Raw genomic sequence first — 23948 nt, 5'->3', positions numbered from 1 at the left:
TGACTTAATGACTAGTTCTACAATTGGGATGAAAACAGCCATTGCAACTTTTCATGCATATGTTGGTAGCAATGAGGCCATTAAACAAGGTTATTAAATTATCTTATTTTCAAGAGAGATATGCAATACCATAGATAAAATTTCTCTGTTAATCATCTGATATTTGATATCCACTCTTCATTCAATAATAATTTATTTTATTTTATGTATTAACAAGGTTTTTCTTTATTATAATGCTTACATAATAAAAATGCATGTTTATGGTAAAAAAAATTAAACATGAAGATGTGTAAAGGAGAAAATGCAAATCTCTTTTCCTCAAATTCCAAGCCCCAGAGATATTTGCTATTAATAATTTGGCATATATTCTGAGCAAAGAGGAAGAAAAATCCTATATATGGTGATTTTCTTTGTTCATTACAAAATTAAAATAACACACTATTTTTGGTGTGTATTATTGCATATGTCTGTATATGAAGTATATAGTTTCACAAGTTTTGGTTTTACTTTTGAAACCAGAAATGATTTAAGTCCTAATCCAAAAATAATTTAAGTCCTAATTTGAGCTGAACACTGCAACATGAGAAAACTATGCAGAAATGCATATTCCTACTTTGTTAAATATGCAAGTCTACATCCCACGACTAATCCTGTTGTAGAAATTTTTGACTTGTGTTTGCAGTTTGTCTCCTTTGTGCATGACTGTATTTTCCCCTAGTGATGTTGGCTTGCTTCATCTCTCTTGCTGTTTTCGTTCTGGACATCCTTTGGTAGCTGAGGACAAAATCTAATCAGCTACCTCAGAATCTCATTATTTATCTTCTCACTTGACTTGGTCATGCCAGCCATAGCAATTCATAAAATGGGGGAGATAAGCATTTTCATAAACCATTGCTTCAAGGGGCCCACCTGGTAAGCAGAGGTGAAAGAAGAACCTAAACTATAAACAGAGATGTGTTTTTTCCAGTTACTACAAGTAGTGGTGGACTTCACTACTCCTTATTTAGAAGTGCACCTTGCTCTAGTCTTCATTACTCATGAGAGGCTTAAAAGTAAAAACCAAACCAAAACAAAACAAAACAAAACTTGTTAAATTGTAACTGCCATTCTTTAAAGACAACCAGTCTTTAAGCTGCCATTTGGCCTGAGAAAGTAATGATATTTTCTTGTCAAGTTGGGGGATATTATAGGTATTTCCTCATAAGGCAACTCAGTACTGCTAAACAGGCTATTATGTTTCCCTGTTATCACCACTAACAGTAAGTCTCTTTTTTTTAATTTTTTTATTATATTATGTTAGTCACCATACAGTACATCCCTGGTTTCTGATGTAAAGTTTGATGATTCATTAGTTGCGTATAACACCCAGTGCACCATGCAATACGTGCCCTCCTACTACCCATCACCAGCTTATCCCATTCCCCCATCCCCCTCCCCTCTGAAGCCCTCAGTATGTTTCTCAGAGTCATAGTTTCTGATCAAGATTTAATGTGGCTGGGCTTACACTTTATAAAGATCACTTTGGCAACAGTATAGAGTATGAATTGGATTGGAGCAAAAATAGAGGCAGAAAACTGTGGCAAAAGTCCATGAAATAGAACCTGAAAAATTGTACTAGGACAAAAATGGTAATACTGAAGATGGTAAAATATCAGAGACATCATAGAATTACACTCAACAAAGAAGTGATAACACCAATTCATGTTGTCGACCAAATAAAAATCTCAGCATCATACTTGACTTTTTCTTCTCCTTACAACACCCTGTCAATCATTAATTTTTTCATTTTTATCTTTTATTTATTTTTTAAATAATAATATTTTTTATTATATTATCTTAGTCACCATACAGTCCATCCCTAGTTTTTGATGTAAAGTTCCATGATTCATTGGTTGCGTATAACACCCAGTGCACCATGCAATACGTGCCCTCCTTACTACCCATCACCAGCCTATCCCATTCCCCCACCCCCCTCCCCTCTGAAGCTCTCAGTTTGTTTCCCAGAGTCCATAGTCTCTCATGCTTCATTCCCCTTTCTGATTACCCCCCTTTCTTTATCCCTTTCTTCTCCTACCGATCTTCCTACTTCTTATGTTCCATAAATGAGTGAAATCATACGATAATTCTCTTTCTCTGCTTGACTTATTTCGCTTTGCATTATCACCTCCAGTGCCTTCCATGTTGCAGTACATGTTAAGAAATCGTTCTCTTTGATGGCTGAGTAATATTCCATTGTATATATGGACCACAAATTCTTAATCCAGTCATCTGTTGAAGGGCATCTCGGCTCCATCCATGATTTAGCTATTGTGGACAATGTTGCTATGAACATTGGGGTGCATATGGCCCTTCTCTTCACTACGTCTGTATCTTTGGGGTAAATACCCAGTAGTGCAATGGCTGGGTCATAGGGTAGCTCAATTGTTAACTTTTTAAGGGACCTCCACACTGCTTTCCAGAGTGTCTGTACCAACTTGCATTCCCACCAACAATGTAGGAGGGATCCCCTTTCTCCACATTCTCTCCAGCAATTGTTGTTGTTTGCCTTGTCAATTTTGCCATTCTAACTGGCATAAGGTGGTATCTCAGTGTGGTTTTGATTTGAATTTCCCTGATGGCTAATGATTGTGAACATTTTTTCATGTGTCTGTTAGCCATTTGTATGTCTTCATTGGAAAAGTGTCTGTTCATATCTTCTGCCCATTTTATGATTTGTTTATTTGTTTCTTGTGTATTGAGTTTGAGAAGTTCTTTGTAGATCTTGAATGCCAGTCTTTTATCTGTAGTGTCATTTGCAAATATCTTCTCCCATTCCCTGGGTTGCCTCTTAGTTTTTCTGACTGTTTCCTTGGCTGTGCAGAAGTTTTTATCTTGATGAAGTCCCACAAGTTCATTTTATCTTTTGTTTCTCTTGATTTGGAGATGTGCCATGAAAAAAGTTGCTGTGGCTGATGTCATAGAGGTTGCTGCCTATATTCTCCTCTAGGATTTTGATGGATTCTTGTCTCACATCGAGGTCTTTCATCCATTTGAAGTTTATCTTTGTGTATGGTGTGAGAGTGGTCAAGTTTCATTCTTTTGCATGTAGCTGTCCAATTTTCCCAGCACCATTTATTGAAGAGACTGTCTTTTTTCCACTGGATGTTTTTTCCTGCTTTGTCATAGATTAGTTGCCCAAAGAGCCGAGGGCTCATTTCTGGGTTCTTTATTCTGTGCCATTGGTCTATGTGTCTGTTTTTGTGCCAGTACCATGCAGTCTTTGTGATCGCAGGTTTGTAGTACGGCTTGAAGTCCATCAGTGTGATGCCCCCATTTGCTTTTCCTTTTCAACAATTCCTTGGTGATTCGGGGCCTTTTCTGGTTCCACAGAAATTTAAGGGCTGTTTGCTCCAGTTCTTTGAAAAATTCCATTGGTATTTTGATCAGGATAGCATTGAAAGTGTAGATTGCTCTGGATAGCATGGACATTTTAACTATGTTAATTATTCCTATCCATGAGCATGGAATATTTTTCCATCTTTTTGTGTCTTCTTCAATGTCTTTCAAGAGTGATTTGTAGATTCTAGAATATAGATCCTTTACCTCTCTGGTTAAGTTAATTCCGAGATAATGTATGATTTTTTGTGCTGTTGTAAATGGAATGGATTCCTTAATTTCTCTTTCTTCAGTCTCATTGTTCGTGTATAGAAATGCAACTGATTTCTGAGCATTGATTTTGTATGCCGCCAGATTACTGAATTGCTCTAAAACTTCTAGTAGTTTGGGAGTGGATTCTTTTGGGGTTTCCATATAGAGTATCATGTCATCTGCGAAGAGAGAGTTTGACTTCTTTGCCGATTTGGGTACCTTTTATCCTTTTTTGTTGTCTGATTGCTGTTGCAAGGACTTCTAGTACAATGTTGAATAAGAGTGGCGTGAGTGGGCATCCTTGTCGTGTTCCTAATCTTTAGGGAAAGGCTTCCAGCTTTTCCCCATTGAGAATGATATTTGCTGTAGGCTTTTCATAGCTGTTTTTTATGAGATTGAGGAATGTATCCTCTATCCCTACACTCTGAAGGGTTTTAATCAGTAAAAGATGCTGTATTTTGTCAAATGCTTTTTCTGCATCTATTGAGTGGATCATATGATTTTTGGCTTTTTTCTTGTTGATATAATCTATCACAGTGAGAGATTTGCAAATGTTGAAACACGCTTGCATCCCAGGGATGAATCCCACTTGTCATGATGGATAATCCTTATAATGTACTGTTGGATTCTATTAGCAAGGATCTTGTTGAGAAATTTGGCATTCATATTCATCAGGGAAATTGGTATGTAATTCTCCTTTTTGATGGAGTCTTTGCCTGATTTGGGGATTAAGGTAATATTGGCCTCATAGAATGAGTTTGGTATCTTTCCTTTTGTTTCTATTTTTTGAAATAGCTTTAGGAGAATAGGTATTATTTCTTCTTTGAATATTTGGTAGAATTCCCCAGGGAATCTATCAGGCCCTGGCGTTTAGTTTTTTGGAAGGTTTTTAATCACTGTTTCAATCTCTTCATAATTATTTGGTCTGTTTAAAAATCAATTTCTTCCTGTTTCAGTCTTGGTAGTTTATAGGTTTCCAGGAAGGCCTCCATCTCTTCCAGATTGCTTAATTTATTGGCATAAAGCTGTTGATAAAAGTTTCTAATAATCCTTCTTATTTCATTGGTTTTGGTTGTGACCTCTCCTTTTTCATTCATAATTTTATTAATTTGGGTCCTTTCTCTATTCTTTTGGATAAGTCTTGCCAGTGGTTTGTCAATTTTATTTACTCTTTCAAAAACCGGCTTCTAGTTCTGTTGATCTGCTCTACTGTGCTCCTTGTTTCTAATTCATTGATCTCTGCTCTAGTCTTGATCAACTGCATTCTTGTGCGTGGATTAGGCCTGTTCCTCTGTTGCTGTTCCAGCTTCTTGAGGTGAGAATATAAAAACTGCATTTTAGATTTTTCTATTCTTTTGCGTGAGGCTTGGATGACTATGTATTTTCCCCTTAGTACTGCCTTTGCAGTATCCCATAGGATACTTGTGAACCCTTGTGTTTTCATTCTCGTTGGTCTCCATAAATTGTTTAAATTGATTTTTGATTTTCTGGTTATAGAATCATTCTTGAGCACGATGGTTCTTAGTCTCCAAGTGTTTGAGTTTCTTCCAAATTTTTCCTTTTGGTTAAGTTCCAATTTCAAAACATTGTGGTCTGAGAATATGCAGGGAATAATTTCAGTCTTTTGGTATTGGTTGAGACCTTTTTTGTGTCCCACAACATGGTCTATTCTAGAGAATGTTCCATGGGCATTAGAATAGAATGAGTATTCTTTGGTTCTGGTGTGTAGTGTTCTATATATACCTATGAGGTCCAACTCATCGAGTATGGCATTTCTTTGTTGATTTTCTGCTTAGGTGATCTATCTATTGCTTATAGTGGAGTGTTGAGGTCCCCTACTATTAATGTATTTTTATCTATATGTCTCTTTATTTTGGTGAAGAGGTGGCTTCTGTATCATGCTGTTCACCTGTTGAGGGCATAGATATTTATAATTGTCATATCCACTTGTTGGATACAACCTTTAAGAATAATATAGTGTCTTTCTGTATCTCTAATCACAGTCTTAAGCTTAAAATCCATTCTGTCTGATATGAGAATGGCTTCCGCAGGTTTCTTTTGAGGTCCATTGGCATGAAAGATGGTTTTCCATCCCTTCGCTTTCAGTCTGGATGCATCCTTAGGTTGAAAATGAGTCTCTTGTAGACAGCAAATGGATGGGTCATGACTTTTTATCCAATCTGTAAACCTGTGGCATTTTATGGGTGCATTTAGGCCATTCACATTCAGAGTGATTATTGAGAGATAGGATTTTAATGATGTCATGTTGCCTGTAACGTCTTTGTTTCTATAGATTGTAACTTTCTGTTCTGTATCACTCTTGGGGCTTTTTTACTTTTATAGAACCCCCTTTAGTGTCTCCTGTAGGCCTATTTCATGGTTACAAAATTGGTCAGTGTCTGGCGATTCTGGACGGTCCTTATCTCTCCATCAATTCTGAATAACAGCTTTGCTGGATAAGGTATCCTTGGCTGCATGTTTTTCTCTGAAAGAGCTTTAAAAATGCCCCCCAACCCTTTCTCTCATTCCATGTCTGTGTAGACAGGTCTGACGTAATCCTAATACTTTTGCCTTTGTACATGAGAAATTTCTTTGCCCTGGCCACTTTCAATACTGTATCCTTGGATCTAATATTTGTGAAATGCACTATGACGTGATGTGGCATAGGTTTGTCATGGTTGATTATGGGAGGGGTCATCTCTGCCTCTTGGACACAAAAACTTCTTTCCTTTGCTAGATTAGGGAAGTTTTCAGCTACTGTTTGTTCAAATATCTCTTCTACCACTCTCTTTCTCCACCCTCTCGGGGATGCCGATGATTCTGATATTGGAACATTTCATTGAGTCAGTAATTTCCCGTAACCTACATTCTTGAGATTGTATTTTTTTTGACAAAATTTTCTGTTTTAGCTTTCCTTTCTACCATCCCATCTTCCAATTCACTAATTCGTTCTTTGGCCTCATTTACCCTGGCCCTCAGAGCGTCTAGTTTTGACTGCATTTGATTCATAGCCTTTTTAATTTCTGCCAGATTCGCTCTCATTTCCGCCCTTAGAGATTCTATATTCTCGTTAATATTTTCATTAATAGTTTTTCAAGTCTACACATAATCTTATGCATTGTTACTCTGAACTCAATTTCTGATAATTTGGTTATATCCATATCCATCAGTTCTGTGGCAGAGGCCACAGACTCATTGTCTTTTCTTTGCTGGGGGGGATTTCCCCTTCTCATCATTCTGATGAGGAGAGGTTGCGGGTTTACCCTGAGCCCAAATTATTGACCAGGACCCAGGCAGTATGCTCTTGTTTTATAGGGACCTTAGGGATGTGGGCTTCTTGATTTTTCAGCTTGCCTTCTTGGGGAGGGGCCTGACGTGCTGATACTCAGGCAACCCTGTTTGGGTAGAGTCTCCCTGTCCCCTGTGAGGGGGGATGGGGATTGGCACAATGTGAGCTGGTATTTCCTGGCTTTTCTTCTCTGGTAGCTTTCCCTGGTGGTTTTCTGTGACTTTTCTGAGAGTCAGAGCAACAGTGGCTGAATCCTAGCCTCTGTCTCAGAACACAGAGATTGCAGTCCGCTCTTCACTGAGCTCTTCTGGCCCCCAGCCCTCACTTCCAGGGCCAGCACATCTCTGTCCTTTGAGTTTCTAACACCGCCAGTCTCCAGTGGCCCCTGCACGGGCTCCCAAGCTCTGTTTGTGTGGTTCGCGCGCACTCTGGAGCGCCAGTTTTCAGTCTGGTCGCGCGCACTCCCAAGCTCCTGGTCTCTGTCCAGTTCCAGTGAGCGCTCTGGAGCTCCGGTTTTCAGTTTGGACACGCGCACATTCCCAGGCTCAGGGTCTCAATCTGCTCTCTCATGGGTGCCAGTCCACGAGTCCATCCGCTCCCCAGTGCAGGTGGCTACTGCTTCCTGGCGCACAAGCACGGTGGCTCCCTCCCCCTTCTATTTATCTTCCGATATCTGTGCGTGGATTCACGGCTCCCCTCTTCATACCTTAATACTCAGTGCTGGAGATGTTCATTTCTAGAGATCCAGACGTATCTTCCTGCATCTCAGCTTGATTCCATGGGTGTTCAGGATGGTCGTGTACCTATCCAGCTCGACTCAGGGGACCAGCTGAAAAAGGGGACCCCTACTCCTCCACCATCTTAACTCCTTCTCAAGAGTCACCACTTTGACTGGGTAATTTAGCCTGATGAGCAAGAGGAGGTGGAGTTGCTTTGCACAATATAAGAAAAAGGAAATATCTGTGGGAGCCATGTGATCCACTTGGACTCCCTTGCCCAATTTTTACTATGACTGGAGTTTGAAAAAAGTATGATTCTTAGGGTCTCAGATCCTTCAGGAATCCAGTTTGAGATCATACCAACAGGTAAGGTAGCAATACCTATAGAAGCAATAGTTGGAGATGAGGGGAAAGATTGGACAGTGTAGGAGGTCAACCACTTGTGGCTCTAAGATTAACATCAGTGATGAAGGCCATCATTTTTCCAGTTCCTTTAAGTTTCCCTTAAGGAGAAGCCCGCAGGAACTCTGGAAGGGTGAGTATGGATAGAGAAGTGTACCTGTGTAGTGACAGTCATGGGAGTTTGCTGCTTAGACCTCACTTCAAGAAAGGTTCTGCTGTGAGGAGTGTAGTTACTTGATAGCCTCAAACTACTGCAAATTTGAGATCCACTAGCATGTAAGCCAAGGCTACTCTTTCACTGGATTTTTTCCAGTGAATGATTTAGCCCTGTGGGGGTACTAAATCCAGGATATTACTTAACAACACAGACTCCTCTAAAGAGCAGTATTTGTTTGTGGCTCCTCACTGGCCTGGTTGAGACTCTCTGAGCATAGTCTGAGGCTCTTCCTTCCCAGCTTTCCTTTTTATTTCTCCTTTAACATGGGTCAGAACTGCATGGTAATCTGAAGTTTCTCCCTACCCACTATTTCTCCTTTTCTCCTTTAGTCCTCACCAGTTTCCCTTAATACGTATTTTATACTTTTCATTATGCCTTAGCTTTGAATTCCTGGAGGATCACTGGTGTTCTAGGGGAGAAGGCCAAAGAGACAATTCAGGTGGAGGGTGAACTGTGTAGCTGCAATTTACCAACTGTTTTGGAAGTATTTAACCAATAATTACAGATCTATCATTGCATACTGGCTGAATATCAGTATTGGGTCTAAATTTAATCCCTGTTTCTCATTTGTTTATGTATTTCTCCAACATCACTTGTTATTTATAGGTAATCGTTTTTATTATTTTATTTTGTTTCCTTCCAGAGTTTCTTTAAGCAATGACAGCTAAATACAGACAGACACACACACACACACACACACACACACGTTTTCTTTTCCTGCTTTTTAAAAAATACCATAGCTCTTACAGCATATACTCTCTTATTCACCTTGATTTTTTTCACTAAAACATAAGTCAGAGATCTTTCCATCCCACTACATAGAAAGCTTCTTTATTCCTTTTCTCATTCACACGTCATTCCATTGCAAAGAAGTACTGTTATATATTAAACCAATCACTTGTTGACAATTAATTGGATTGTTTTTAAACTTTTCCTATTTACATTGTTATCATAAAAAACGTTTACAATTTTTATCTGTCACTTAGGACATGTGTAAGATTATCAAATGGGTTGGAAAAATGACCCCTCTTTAAGAACTGGATCTGAAATCTGAGTAGATGGAAGTCAAGATGATAACAAAAGGCAGAAAGCAGACTGTATGCAATGAAGAAGGCCTTCATATTTGTATCTGTCTATAAATCTATCTGTTTATCATTACAATAGAATGATGTTTGTGTTTTCCCAAAATTCATATGTTAAAATCCTAATTCCCAATGTGTTGGTATTAAGGTGAGGCCAAATACCCCAAAAGTAGGGCCTTTGGGGGGCTTTTGTGGATCACAGTCCTCACAAATGGAATTAGTGCTTTTATAAAAGAGGACCCAGAGCTCCCTAGTCCCTTTCAACTATGTGAGTAAGAAGGGAGGTCTATGAAACAGAAAGTGGGCTCTCACAAGACCCTGAACTTTCTGGTGCCTTGATCTCAGACTGCCCAGTCTCCAGAACTGTGAGAAATAATTTTTTTTTGTTTATGTACTACCCAGGTTATGGTATTTTTGTTATATCAGTCTGAACACAGACTAAGACATCTATCTATCTATCATCTATCATCTATCTATCTATCTATCTATCTATCTATCTATAATCTATCTATCTATCTATCTATCTAATCTATCATCTTTCTTTCCACAACCCTTTTCTGCTCTCAGGAATAAATGTGACAAGCATAGTACTGGAAAATGTAAAACAATTGACAAATGTACCTCTTTCAGGGTAACTTGCAGCTTATCATTAAGTAAGTGATAAACTAAAGAAAAAAGTGTCTAAAGGTAAGTTATTACATTTAGAGGTCTGTATATGTATGGAGGAAGTGGGGGTTAGTGTCTACATATAGCTATTTCTTTTAAGGGCATAAAAGATCTGGTTCCTTCCCTCCATTCTTTGTTTACTTTTTTCTTAATGCTAAGTAAAAGATAGATAGAACACAACATGATAAGGGTATCTAAAGGAAGATTACATTTTAACCTAAATTCAGAAATGTTTCTAAATTAAAGTTTCAGGACATGAGGTAAAACACTACAGCAATTTGGCTTGAGTAGTTCAAGCTCTTAATAAATAAAGCATATACCTTTCAAATCACTTTTATAAATTACATGAAAAAATCAGCTCCTGGGACTCATGGAAGACTTTTTTAAATTTATTACAGTTCCACAGAAGTAGAAATGCTCATTTGAGAGTTGCCAGTATTTACTGTGGTAAGGCCATTCTGTGAAACCAAGTGCTCAGTTGTTTTTTAAAGCAGCTTATGAATCCACTTTGCTTCAGGCTGAGAAGAAAAAAAAGGGAAATTTTATTTGTATGAAGTATAGAGAGTTCCTGTTTTTTGAGAGACCACACCAAAACACATAATGTCCTAAGTGTAAGGGAACTTGGATATCATTTTTATTTCTTATTAAAGATGCAGGTCCCTGAACCCCACCCCAGACTTACCAAGTCAAAGTCTGAGATGATGTTAGCAATTTGAATGTTCAACAACTTCTCTGGGTGACCCTAACGTTTGTTGAGAAGTACTGAATACTCATCCTAAAACTAGCATTTGTGTAGGAACCAAGTCCTGTCAATGTACATTATGTGTCAAAGATCTCACAACTATTTTAAAGGGCTAGAACATTTAAAATTGATAATATAATATAAAAACACAAAATATATTTAATATAATTGAGAGTCATTCCAAATTCCATGACACTAATGTAAGTATATTCATATTTGCATATTACTGTTTATCTTTGCTCACAAACATGCAGATTTTTGCTTAGTTATGATCCCATAGTATTTTTTCCTGCTTCAGTCTTTTAATAGTATGTTACGAACTTTTCCCTTTAATTATCAAGGTTTTATAATTATCATTTCAATGAATGCATACTATTATATGTATTATATTTTACTAAACCATTCCTCTAATTGTATACATTTACTTTAATTCCAAAAGTTTTTCTGTTATAGACATTATTGCAATCAGTCTTTATTCCTAGAGTTTGTTTTTCCTTCTGCTGATATTTTTATTATAATACATTTCAAGTATTAGGATCACTGAGTCAAATAATATTGCCTCATTTATGACTCTTCCTTCACAGTTCCATGTAATTCCAGAGGAAGATTGAAGCAGTTTACACTGTTTTTCTTTTGCAGTCAGCAGTGAATAAATGTGCCACCATCCCTAAATCCTCAACAGGTCTATGTAAGATATATATGTAAGATATTTTACATATATAATACATATAAAATTTGTTATATTTATAATTTTAGGTATATATAATTTTATTTGTATTTCATTATTAGATGAGAAATAATGTCATAAGATTGCTTTCATTACTAACCACGATCAATATTTTTTTAATAATTTTGTTTCTTATACTTATTTATTTTCTCCTGTATATTTATATTTCTATTTCCTGGCCATTTGTTATAAGGATCTTTATTTTACTCTCAGAAATATGTCATACCACTAACACTCTTGATTTACAGTTCAGTATTTTTTCCTACATCATGATGCTTCCAAAATAATTAGGATGGAATATTAACTGTGTTAAGCCTTAAATATAGGTAGGATAACTTTCATTTATATATTTGTGATTTGGGAGAAGCACTATAAATGCCACTTTGTAAAGCATTTCACATTAACCCAAACCCAAAAATTTGAAATTCATTTGTTTATATTTTGGCTTTAAGAATTTTTTAAAGATTTTATTTCTTTCTTAGAGAGAGAGAGGTGGGAGGAGCAAAGGAAGAGGGACAAGCAGACTCCATGCAAGGCTTGATCTCAGGTCTCTGAGACCATGACCTGAGCTGTAACCAAGAGTCTAACCCTTAGCTACCTGAGCCACCCAGGTGCCCCTTGGCTTTTAGATTTTTTAAAATGCTTCAGTTAAACTGTAGTTAACACTTGAAGGGTGACTGCTGTGGACTGAATATTTGTGTTCCCTTAAATTTTGTATTTCAATGCCCTAATCCCCAATGTGATGATATTTGGAGACAGAGACTTTTAGGGAGTAACTAGGTTTAGATGAGGTCATAAGGGTGGAGTCTCCATGATGGGATTGTTGTCCTTATAAGGGAATGAAGAGACCAGAGCTCTTTCTATGCCATGCAAGAATACATCAAGAAAGCGATGTCTAAAAGCCAAGAAGAGGTTCTTTACCATAACTCATCCATACTTGTACCCTAATTGTGGACTTCTAGCCTACCAAAATGTGAGAAATATGTGTTGTTTAAGCCACCCAGTCTATGGTATTTGTCATAGTAACCTGAACTACGACAGTAATCAAAATTAAGTTTGTAATACAGTAATAAGAAATTATTTTGACAATTCAGGGAATAATAAGTAAGTGGCAGAATATTTTCCATACAGGAAAGAGTTTTGAGTTTCTGGAACTTTCCAGAAAATGAAACATTGTCTAAGGAAGGGAGATCTTGGAATTTGAGTTTGCTCTTGACATCCAAATGTCAACAAGAAGGAATCAAAACTAATGGTGAGTGAAGGGAGATAGGTAGAGTAGTTGCATGTTTGAAGCACAGCAAAACAACAGCATATCAACAGTTATACAATAGGCAAGAAAAAAATCTTTTGAAATTACATTGTTAAAAAATCAAAGGTCTTCTTTCCGTTCAATTTATACTTTAGAATTAAAAAAAAAAAAGCTCATGTAGAAGCATCACAACCTTCTGCTGTTTTATGCCCCTTAGACTTTCATTATGCTTACTATGTCAGTTGCCAACCCTGTGTCCCTCTCACCGTTCACTTTGGATTCTGCCTGGAAATTCTGTGTTTTACTTCAGTTAATATCATCTTTCAATATCATACTGTTATTTTTGTATCTAATGATGTAATTTCATAGACTGGCCCTCCTATTAACTAGCTGGGTGTTCTTGGATAGAAACTTCTCCACTGTCTTTGCCTTTCAAAATATTTCTTATCTTTCATGACCCAGGTCAAATATCACCTTGATAGATAGCTATCTTTCTGACAGATAGCTTTTTTCACCCGTTTTGAATAAATGAATGAATGAATGAATGAATGAACGAATGAACTGGGCACACTAAAAATTATACTATCCAGTATCATCTGGATTTTTAAAACTGCCTAGCAATTTTTTATTCATTTCTTGCTAATTTTCTAATAAATGTCATATTTATTACTTATTCAATAGAGTGCCACCCATTCTCTTCAGAATTTGAGATATATTAGTAAACAAAACAGAGTTTTGCCTCACAGAGATTACATTCTACCAGAGGATATACACAATAAACATGAGTTATATGATTAAAGGTAGCAAATTCTATAGAAAAAAAGTAGATGAGGTAAGGATTGGAGTGCAGGGGGTAGAGTTTGTTGCAATTTTAAATAATGAGGTTATATTATGCTCCTTGATAAACTGACATTGGAGCAAATATTTGAAGAAGAGATTTAGCCATGTGTAAATCTAAGGAAATAATATTCTAGGTAGAGGGGTATATCAGGGCAAGAACCTAAATAATATTCCTGGGATGTTCCAGAACAGCAAGATGGCCAAAGGAGCTAGGTCAGATTGATGATGAGGAAAATAAGATGAGATCAGAGAGAACATCAAGTCAAATTATCTAGGACTTTGTTGGCAATTGTGAGAATTTGACACTTATTCTTAGTGACATGGTGAAATATTAGAGGTTTTTTTTTTTTTTTTTTTGCAAGTCAGTTTGTTTCTCTTAGGTTTAATTTAACACTGTCAATCCTAAACATAATCTTTATTAATTATATTGATGTTCAATAAACTGCACCTATTTAAATGGATAACTTGTTGAGTTTATATATGTATATATACATATCAATACTTGTCAAACTACTGCCACAATCAAGTTTCAGAACATTTCAATTGCTCCCAAAAGGTGCTATGCATCCCTTCATTGAAAGTTTTAGGTAGAGGAGTGACATAATGTGATGTACTTTTTCTACAGAAGAGAGATAACAGTGGCTGGGACCAAGTTGGTTAACGGTTGATGAGAGGTTGTCATATTTTAGTTTTTGAGTCAACCAGATACAACAAAGGTGGTGAAAGGAAAAGAAGAATCAAAGACGTCTTTGGTGTATCCTAACATAATTCTTGATCTTAATGTGTCTTGACTTAATGGGAAAGTCAAGTATTTGATAGCCAGCTATTATCAAGAGAGGAGAATTCTCTATTCTTTTTTTTAAGTTTTTATTTAAATTCTAATTAGTTAGCATACAGTGTAATATTAGTTTCAGGTGTACAATCTAGTGATTCAACACTTCTGTACAACACTGGTGTTCATCACAAGTTCACCTCTTAATCTCCATCACCTATTTAACATATTTTCCCACCCACCTCTCCTCTGGTAACCATCAGTTTGTTCTCTATAGTTATGAGATTGTTTCTTTGTTTGCCTTTCTGACAATTTTTCCTCATTTGCTCATTTGTTTTGTTTCTTAAAATCCACATGTGAGTGAAGTCATATGGTATTTGTCATTCTCTGACTGACTTATTTCATTTAGCATAATACACTCTAGCTCCATCCATGTCAGTGGATTTCATTCTATTTTATGGCTGGGTAATATTCCATAGTGTGTGTATTCTTTTTTTAATCATAATTTTCTTTTTTTTATTTTAATGTTTTTTTATTATATTATGTTAGTCACCATACAGTACATCCCTGGTTTCCGATGTAAAGCTCAATGATTCATTAGTTGCATATAACACCCAGTGCACCATGCAATACGTGCCCTCCTTACTACCCATCACCAGTCTATTCCGTTCCCCCAACCCCCTCCCCTCTGAAGCCCTCAGTTTGTTTCTCAGAGTCCATAGTCTCTCATGCTTCATTCCCCCTTCTGATTACCCCCCTTTCTTTATCCCTTTCTTCCCCTACTGATCTTCCTAGTTCTTCAAGAGCTTTGAATGCCATACTCGATGAGTTGGACCTCATAGATATATATAGAACACTACACCCCAGAACCAAAGAATACTCATTCTATTCTAATGCCCATGGAACATTCTCAAGAATAGACCATGTTGTGGGTCACAAAACAGGTCTCAACCGATACCAAAAGACTGAAATTATTCCCTGCATATTCTCAGACCACAACACTCTGAAACTGGAACTCAACCACAAGGAAAAATTTGGAAGAAACTCAAACATTTGGAGACTAAGAACCATCCTGCTCAGGAATGATTCGATAAACCAGGAAATCAAAAATCAATTTAAACAATTTATGGAGACCAACGAGAATGAAAACACAATGGTCCAAAACCTATGGAATACTGCAAAGGCAGTCCTAAGGGGGAAATACATAGCCATCCAAGCCTCATTCAAAAGAATAGAAAAATCTAAAATGCAGTTTTTAAATTCCCACCTCAAGAAGCTGGAACAGCAACAGAGGGACAGGCCTAATCCATGCACGAGGAAGCAGTTGACCAAGATTGGAGCAGAAATCAATGAATTAGAAACCAGGAGTACAGTAGAGCAGATCAACAGAACTAGAAGCAGGTTCTTTGAGATAATTAATAAAATTGACAGACCACTAGCAAGACTTATCCAAAAGAATAGAGAAAGGACCCAAATTAATAAAATTATGAATGAAAAAGGAAAGGTCACAACCAACACCAATGAAATAGGAAGGATTATTAGAAACTTTATCAACAGATTTATGCCAAAAAATTAAGCAATCTGGAAGAGATGGAGGCCTTCCTGGAAACCTATAAACTACCAAGACTGAAACAGGAAGAAATTGATTTTTTAATCAAGCCAATTAATTATGAAGAGATTGAGTCAGTGATAAACAACCTTCCAAAAAACAAAACTCCAAGCCCGGATGGTTTTCCTGGGGAATTCTACTAAACATTCAAAGAAGAAATAATACCTATTCTCCTAAAGCTATTTAAAAAAATAGAAACAGAAAGAAAGATACCAAATTCATTCTATGAGGCCAATATTACCTTGATCCCCAAACCAGGCAAAGACCCCATCAAAAAGGAGAATTACAGACCGATATCCCTGATGAATATGGACACAAAAATTCTCAACAAGATCCTAGATAATAGGATCCAACAGTACATTAAAAGGATTATCCATCATGACCAAGTGGGATTCATCCCTGTGATGCAAGGGTGGTTCAACATTGGCAAATCTATCAGTGTCTTAGATTTTATTCAGAAAGAAAAATTCAAAAATTATATGATTCTCTCAATAGATGCAAAAAAAGCATTTGACAAAATACAGCATCCTTTCCTGATTAAAACCCTTCAGAGTGTAGGGATAGAGGATACATTCCTCAATCTCATAAAAACCATCTATGAAAAGCCTACAGCAAATATTCTCAATGGGGAAAAGCTGGAAGCCTTTCCCTTAATATCAGGAACACAAGGATGCCCACTCTTGCCACTATTATTCAACATGGTACTAGAAGTCCTTGCAACAGCAATCAGACAACAAAAAGGGATAAAAGGTATCCAAATCAGCAAAGAAGAAGTCAAACTGTCTTTCTTCGCAGATGACATGATACTCTATATGGAAAACCCAAAACAATCCACTCCCAAACTATTAGAAGTTATAGAGCAATTCAGTAATGTGGCAGGATACGAAATCAATGCTCAGAAGTCAGTTGCATTTCTATACACAAAGAATGAGACTAATCATCATTTTCATCTTAAATAATGTTAAAATTTATGAAATACTTTTCTGAAGATCTATCTTTCTGATTTTCAAGAATATAAAATTAAAAAATAATGTAAAAGTGGAATATTTATGTGATATTTTGAATGTTCCTATTTTCAGGGAAGACTACTTTGTTTTTAAGATTTTATTTATTTATTTGACAGAGAGAGACAGCCAGCGAGAGATGGAACACAAGCAGGGGATGTGGGAGAGGAAGAAGCAGGCTCCCAGAGGAACAGGGAGCCCGATGAGGGGTTCAATCCCAGGACCCCAGGATCACGCCCTGAGCCAAAAGCTGAAGCTTAATGACTGAGCCACCCAGGTGCCCCAGGGAAGACTAATTTCAAGAGAAACTACAGGCATCTTCATTTTTCTGAGGGAATGGTTTAAGTTCTATGGCAAAAATAGGCACATGTCTGTGTATCTTCATCATTTAGCACAGTGTTTAAAACACAACATTTGCTCAAGAAATATTTATTGACATAGGAAACAAAGAAATAAACATAGATAACTCTACTGAATACCACAACTTGCTTTAAACATAAAATTTCAACCTATAACATAACAAAATCGTGACCTGCTCTGACAATATCTCAAAGTTAATCTCCCAAAAATATTCATTAAACATCTCAGATATGCCAATGTTCTGGACATTATGGTGAATAGAAAGGATTTCATCCTTGCCCTTGAAGTGCTTTCAGTCTGTTTGAAAGACAATATTAACATCAACTCAAACCATAAATAACAATATAACTGTTTCCATGTTTATAGGGGAAATTGAGCTTTGAAGAAAATAACTATGGGGGACAAACAATTACATAAGAAAATGAGAGCTATAGAAATTAAGATATAAAGGTAATAGTAACAGTAGTAGACTTAGATTTGTATAGTGATTTAGAATTTACAAAACCTTTCCACACACTCTTTCTCATTTGAACCTAAAAACAATGTGTTATACTGAGTAGGTTAGGTACTATTATTCTTATTTCCAGATGACTTAATCGAAATTTTAAAATATGCTACATAACAGTGAAGTTATGTCTCAAACCTATTTTTTTCCTGTTCTCTGCAACTTAGAAATTGGTTGAATATAGAAGATAGTAGACAAAGATGGGAAAATACTCTAAGGATATAGATTTGGAAATACCTACAGAGATGTGAAAATTGAAGCCATAATAATAGATGAATTCTCTCAAGGACAATATGTAGAGAAGAGTGGAATAACTGAACCAAGAACTGAACCATGAATAATTTGAGTTGGACATGAGAGGAAGAAGTGACAGAAATGCAGATAGTTAAATAGTAGTCAGAAAGGAAAAGAAAAAAGAAAACCATAGTAGTTGAAATTGAGGGAAATTAAGGGAGGAGACACATTTCCAATGAATGCAAAAGGCCAAAATGGGTTAAGGGTGGAAACAAAGTCATAGTATTTAGTAAAATGTCATTACAGGGGACCATTAAAAGAATTCTTTAAAAAAATTAGAGGAATATTCATGATGGTAGCATGGGTAGACCCTAAATTCATTTTGTTCCATGAACGCAAAATATGTACAGCTACATATGGAACAATTTTTCCCTGAAAAGGACCTGATAACTAGATAAACAGTGCCTCCAAAACAAAACAAAGAGACACATCAAGAGGGGCAAGGGAGCAGATAAATGGTCTTGCCCAGGACTCTACCTCACAGATCGTAACAATCAGAAGGAATCCCAAAAATGCTCCCTTGAGGAGTGAAGAGATTATACCTCATCATCAGTCATCCTAACTTTGGGAGCTGGCATCAGAGAGATGATACCCCAAAATGTCTGGTTTTGAAAATCAATAGAAATTAAGACCAGGAGAATTACAGAACTATAGGGAACAAAGATCTCACTCTTAAAGGACTTGGTGCAAACCCATTTGTCCTAATAACACCAAAACGACAGATTGAAAAGTATCTAGACCATAAGTGACAAAGACCCATTTACTAATTTTAAGCAGCTTCCAAAGAGGCAGAAACATGCTGGGACTTTATCATGGGGCAGAAGCACTGGAGGATGTCATGTTTTGCAATCTCACTTTAACTTGCTTCTGAAAAAGACAATGGGGATCATTTTTGCTGCTAGCACCAGAAGGCTTGTGGGACCCATCCTTCACTGTAACCAGATGTCTGAGTGCCCCATGTACAACCCACCATGAAAGGAACCCAAGCTATAATGGGAACAAGTGAGTGCCCAAGCCCTGCCCAACCCATGCAGAGACCAAGGCACAACCAAGTGAGGCAAATACCCTAAGCCCAGTGCTAACTACACAACAACCAAGCCAAAATTAAGCTGGAAAAGGCCTCATATCCAGCCATCTCAATGCAGTGGAAGGGCCACAACTGGGCTAGCAAGTGCCTTGAGAACTAACCAACCCGTGAAGAGACTGAGCTACAATAACTTTGGGCAAATGCCCTTAGACCCACATTCCCTGTGCAGCGGACTAGCCACAACTTGAACAAATGCGGACTAGCCACAACTTGAACAAATGAGTTCTCCAAACCCTACTTAACCCACACAGAGACCAAGCTACAATGAGATGAGCAAGTGGCTCAAATTATTCTCTCCCTGTGCAAGGGGTGAGCTACAAACGGGTCAGGCAAAGGCTTCAAGCTCCACCATCTCTGTGCAGCAACTGTGACCTCCATGGGTATGTGAAACCCACAAGAGGTGCATGCATAGAGTACCTGGCTCTGGTGGCCAAGGAAGATTGTACTCCTGGACCATACAGAACAGCACCTATACAAGACTTCTCCTTCAAGACTGAGGGAGGTAGCCATTTTGCCTAATACAAAACAAACACATATAGCCAAAATGATGTGACAGAGGAATATGTTCTGAATCAAAGAATAAGGCAAATCCCCAAAATAAAATTTTAATGAAATGGAAATAAGCATCCTAACTGATAAAGCACCCAAAGTAATGATCATGAAGATGCACACTGATCTTGGGAGAAGAATAGATGAACATAGTGAGAATTTCAACAATGTAATGGAAAATATAAGAAAGTACCAAATAAATTATAACTGTACTGGAAAATACACTACAGGGTTTCAACAGCACAATGGGTAAAATAGAAGTATGAATTAGTGAACTAGAAGACAAAGCAATGCAAAATACCCAGTCATAGCACAAAAGAAAAAAAATAGAAAACAATAATTAAAGGAAGTGAGGATACTGTAAGGGACCTCTGAGACAACATCAAAGAGAATAGGAGAAGAGAAAGAGAAAGGGCCATGATATATATAAAGAAATAATGGCTAGAAACATCTCTAATTAAGGCCAAGAAAACAGACATACAGGTCTACGGAGCCCCAATAAGATGAAACCAAAGAGAAACACAGTGAAGCATATTTTAAAAATGGTAAAAGTTAATGATAAAGAGAGAGTTTTTAAAGTGGCAAGAGGAAAGTGACCATTACCTACAAGGGGAACCCCATAAGGTTATCAGAATTTTCAGCAGAAACACTTATAGGCCAGAAAGGGGTAGCATGACATATTCAAAGTGCTGATAGAGGAAAACCGCAAACCAAGAATTATCTACCTAGCAAGATTATTATTCAGAATTAAAGAATTTACAAATTATTTTCCAGATAAGCATATACTACAGTAGTTTATCACCACTAAATTAGCCTTAAAATAAATGCTAAAGAAACTTCTCTGAGCTAAAAAGAACAGGCACTAATGAATAATAATAAAACATATAAAAATAGAAATCTCACCAGAAAGGATAAATAAATAATAAAGTAGTGGATCAACCATTTATAAAGAAATATGATGGGTAAAAGACAAAAGCAGTAAAATTAATTAAAAATACAATAACTAGCTAAGGGTTGCATAAAATGATGTAAAATGTGTCTTCAAAATATTTTTGTGTGGGATGAGTAATAACACAAAGCTTTGGAATGTGTACAAAATTTATATCAACTTAAAAGAGACTGTTAGTGTACCTAAGATGTTTTATATGAACCTCACAGTAACAGAAATCAGCAAAACAAACAAACAAAACCTTATACTAAATACACAATAGAAAATGAGAAAGGAATCTAAACATAATACCAAAGGAAAAAAAAAAAAAACAAACCACAAGGGAAGAGAGAAAGAGAAGAAAGGAACAGAGAAAATTAATAATACTTTAGATATAAGTAGGGGCGCCTGGGTGGCAGAGCGGTTAAGCGTCTGCCTTCGGCTCAGGGTGTGATCCCAGCGTTATGGGATCGAGCCCCACATCAGGCTCCTCCGCTATAAGCCTGCTTCTTCCTCTCCCACTCCCCCTGCTTGTGTTCCCTCTCACGCTGGCTGTCTCTATCTCTGTCGAATAAATAAATAAAAAAAAATACTTTAGATATAAGTAGACTAAATTTTCCAAACAAAAGACATAGGGTGTGCTGGATGGATTAAAAAAATAAAAAATATTCTACATGCTGCCTATAAAGCACTCACCTCAAACCTAAAAAAAAAATTAAACTAAAATGAAGGAGTGAATAAAAACATACATATGTAAATAGAAATGTAAAGAAAACTAGGGTAATAATACTTATGTCAGACAAAAAAATAGTTAAAAACTAAACTAACAAAAGACAAAGAAGGGCATTACATAATGGGGTCAATCCAAAAAGAAGATATAACATTTGTAAACATCTTTGCACCCAACATAGAAGCATGTAAATATTTAAGCAAATATTAAGAGAAATAAAGAAATAAACAGCAATACAATAATAGTAAAGGAATTTAATATTCCACTTTCATCAATGGAGAGATCATCCAGACAAAAATTCAATTTAAAAAAATTGACCTTCAACAACACGTTAAAACAGATAGATTTATATATAGAACATTGCACCAAAACCAGCAGGATACACATTATTTTTCAAGTGCACATGAAACATTCTCCAGTATCAATCACATTTTAGGTCACTGAACAAGTCTCAATAAATTTAAGAAAACTGGATTTAAATCAAACATCTTTACCAACAACAATGGTTTAAAACTAGAAATTAATTACAAGAAGAAAACTGGAAAAAAAACCCCACAAATACATGGGGACTAAGCAACATGCAATTAAACAAACAATGGGTCAGTGAAAAACTTAAAGAGGAAATAAAAAAATAACCTGAGACAAATAAAAATAAAAATATAAAATTTCAAAATCTTTGGGATATAACAGTTTAAAGAGAAGTTCATAGCAATACAAGCCTAACCTAAGAAACAAGAAAAATCTCAAATAAACAATTTAACTTTACATTTAAAAGAACTAGAAAAAAACCAGAAAGAACAAAGTCCAAAGTTAATAGAAGGAATAAAATAGTAAATATCAGAGCAAAAATAAATAAAACAGAGATAAAAATAAACAGAAAAGATCAATGGAATTAGGACCTATTATTTTTGGAAAAAATGAAAAAAAATTACAAATTTTTAGCCAGACTCATTTTAAAAAAGTAAGAGAACCCAAAATTTAAAAAAAATCAGTATAAAAGAGGAGAAATTACAACAGAGATCACAGAATTACGAAAAGAAAATTAGAAAATACTTTGAATCATTATATACCAAAAAATTAGACAGCTGAGAAGAAGTAGAGAAATTTCTAGAAACATGGAATCTCCTAAGACTGAATCATGAGAAAATAGAAAATCTGAATAGACAAATTACTAGTATTGAAATTGAATCAGTAATCAAAAAAAAAAAAATTCCCAAAAAACTGAAGTCCAGGTCATGATTAATTCTATCAATATTTTAAAGAAGAGTTAACACATATAATTCTCAAATAATTCTAAAAAATGGAATAGAAAGGAACACTGCCAAACTTATTTTAAGAGACAAGTACTACCCTGATACCAAACCTAGAGAAACTACAAATATATACATACATATATGGCCAATATCTCTGATGAATATAAATTTAGATGTAAAAATCCTGAATCACATATTAGCAAAATGAATTAAACATTAAAAGAATAATACAGGAGATCAAGTGAGATTCACTCTGGAGATGTAATGATGGTTCAACATATTCAAATCAATCAACATGATACACTACATTAAAAAAAAAAGGATTAAAAAGTATACGATCAGTGGCAGTACCAGCGGAGGAAGATGGTGCCACACTAGTAGCCGCTGGAGGAGCAGGCCACAACAGGCTGTGGTCCAGAGGCCATTATCCCACACTGGGAAAGCTGGGAAGTCTCCACAGGGACCACAGTCATGGCCAAGCAATTTGATGGGGATGTGGGTCTGGGAGCCAACTCCAGAACAACTCTTAGGTCCTACATTTCCAATCGAGTGACTGACAATCTGACCCCTATTTATGACTGTGTTTTCTGCCGCTGCTCAGGCTCAGCAGCTGATACCCAGGCTGTAGCTGATGCTGTCACTTATCAACTATTTCCACAGTATTGAGCTGAATGAGCCTCTGCTGGAACAAAAGGTAGCCAGCCTCTTTAAGGAGATGTGCTCCTGATACTGAGATGACCTGATGGTAGGAATCATCACTGTGGGCTGGGATCCCAAAGAAGGAGGGCAGGTGTACTCAGTGTTCGTGTGGGGTTATGATGGTAAGGCAGTTCTTTGCCACCGGGGCTCTGGGAGCTCCTATCTCTGTGGCCATGTCAACACTACCTACTGGGAAGATATGACCAAGGAAGAGTGTCAGCAATTCATATCAATGCTCTCGCTTTGGGGATGGGGTGGGTCAGCTCCAGTGGTAGGGTGATCTGACCAGCAGCCACTGTAGAATCAGGGTAGGTACTTTTGGGAGACCAGATTCCCAAACTCACCATTGCCACTTTACCACCTCCCTGATTCCTGGAATTCTAGGACACAATAAGAGACACCCCACTGTGATGTAAAATTCACCAAACATTTTGTCAAGAAGAAAAAAAAAGTATGATCACTTCAATAGATGTACAAAAACATGTGACAGAATTCAACATCAATATATGATAAAAACTCACAACAAAGTGGTGTAGAGGGAATGTAATTCAACATAATAAAGGCCATATATGACAAACCCACAGCTAACATATCAGCA

The 23948-nt window shown here is 36.6% G+C and overlaps 1 pseudogene; it reads left to right on the top strand.

Annotated features, from left to right (window-relative positions):
- The first annotated feature begins 19075 nt into the window (after window positions 1-19075).
- LOC113242133 (proteasome subunit beta type-6-like) lies at window positions 19076-23719 on the top strand (annotated as a pseudogene).
- Window positions 23720-23948: the final 229 nt, after the last annotated feature.

This window comes from Ursus arctos, chromosome X, assembly GCF_023065955.2.
Source record: "Ursus arctos isolate Adak ecotype North America chromosome X, UrsArc2.0, whole genome shotgun sequence".
NCBI classification, from domain to species: Eukaryota; Metazoa; Chordata; class Mammalia; order Carnivora; family Ursidae; genus Ursus; species Ursus arctos.
Note: the sequence above shows the minus strand (reverse complement) of the source record. Positions and strands in the feature narration are given on the sequence as shown.